This window comes from Arachis ipaensis, chromosome B04 (assembly GCF_000816755.2).
Source record: "Arachis ipaensis cultivar K30076 chromosome B04, Araip1.1, whole genome shotgun sequence".
NCBI classification, from domain to species: domain Eukaryota; kingdom Viridiplantae; phylum Streptophyta; class Magnoliopsida; order Fabales; family Fabaceae; genus Arachis; species Arachis ipaensis.
Window position 1 is genome coordinate 129,659,400 of NC_029788.2, and position 2,024 is coordinate 129,661,423.

General features: G+C 25.8%; 1 protein-coding gene across 2 annotated transcripts in view; it reads left to right on the top strand.

The window, feature by feature from the left end:
* The window catches only part of LOC107638159 (truncated transcription factor CAULIFLOWER A), a 10,818-nt gene that overhangs the window by 802 nt on the left and 7,992 nt on the right, over positions 1-2,024 (top strand). The gene's annotated exons all lie outside the window — the stretch shown is intronic.

The window sequence follows — 2,024 nt, forward strand, 5'->3', positions numbered from 1 at the left end:
GTAGTATTGAAAAATTTTTAAGTGTACTAAAACACCGGTGTTCCAGTTGTTTTAACCGTTGATTTCAATTAATATATATTATATATATTTTGTATAATTCAGATCAACGGTTAAAACAACTGGAACACCAGTGTTTTCGGTATACTTGAAACTCTTCTCATAGTATTATACTTAATAAGTATCTACTCTTAAAGTCAATTTTATTAAATACTTTTTATGATAAAAAAAATTACAGTTAAGTATCACATCACTGAAGATGTCCTAGATTATATATTACCCTAGGTATAGTAGTGTGACCTTTGAAAAGGGTGATTCAACTCTGATCTTCCCTTGACTTATAACCTAGTAACAAGTAACGTGTCTAATTTACTTTGATACACCGAGGCTAAAACCTAGAAAATGACCGTATATGTAATTCCCGGGAGAGAAAAAAAATGATAGAAAAATATAATCTCATATAAGAGTAGCAAGAGAATACATATTCAATATAGTTGATCTAATCAATTTATCAAAATGAGTATCATCATCATACTATATAATACTATATTTATTAAAGTAAATAATTATATTATTTAATAGTAATTTGTATGTAATAAAATAAGATTTTACTATGCTTATCTTGTGTCATGTGAATTCAAAATTTGACATATCTACAGAAATTTATTGCCCTAAACATGGTGGCAAGGCAGATCAGCATGATGAATATAAAAAATTAAAAAAGAAAAATGTTCATACACTCTAATAGCAAGGATCCATTGAATATTTTGAGTTATCAGGGCAACTGTGGAGAATTTGATAGAAGTGAGTAAAAAAAATAGAATAATAGTTCCATTCCTTTTTCCTGAAGTCCAGTAGTATAATGACTAATTAAGAGTCATTTAATAATGATGATGGAGAGAAGGATTTGATTTATTAATCTGCTAAATAACAAAGACTGATGGAGTTTTAACAAAAATAAAATTAAATGAAATTCTTGGTGGATTTTGATTTGGGCCCAGGAGAGACAGAGAGAAATTTCTTTGTTCATAACAAACCACACTCTATTACTGAAAATGCTATCTATCTATGATTTTACAAATTCTTAATATTTTTTTTAAAACATGATATAATAAAAAAAAACACTTTTTATATTCTATTCCTCAGTCTCATCAACTTTACACTGAGATATGGATAACAAAATAATTTTTTATTCCGTATCATTGAATTATGATATATGGGGACATTAGCATATCCAAAAGCAGTACAATTTGCACAAAATAATTCACTACATAAAAGTTCATATTTTTAATTCTTTAGTGGAATGCATTGTAAATGAGGACTATAAATAAATACTAATTGATTTTTCCCGTTCACGTCTAATGAATGCTACTAATTCCTTTGGTAAATCTTAGTTGCTGCCCTTGGGTTTTTTCTTTCTTTCTTTTTTGGAATAGGGTGTTTATTCATAATTAAAAGTAATAATTAAATGCTTTTTCCATATGTTTATGAAAAGTATATACCTTTTGTTCTTCAGAATATCAAAATGTATTTAAAATATTTTTTGTTTAAATATAAAAATCGTTTTAGAAAATAAACTTAATCACAAGAGAATATGCAAATTGATTCAGTTAATAATGATATCATTGCATTCATTGATCTTATATTAATTTCTAGCTATGACCACAAATTTTATTAATGATAGTGATTTATTTGTTAACAAGGTTTATAATAAATTGATTAACATAGAAGTAATAGTAATCTATATTTTCTAGCTTAGTTGTATTTGCAGGGGGAGTAGTTACATTTTACCATTTAACTTATTCAGCTTTACAAATTTATTAACAAAATATACACATGTACAGTTGTTAATGCTGGAATTTCCAATAAGCTTGATGATCCGTAAAACTACTAGTTCAAGATCACATGAGTAGTAAATAATTCTCATGATGTTTAAATGTTAATAATTACAAGGTGTAAAATATTTAATTTTTTATGTACACAAATAATAAAGTTGATAGATAACTTAATATTTTATTATTTAATTG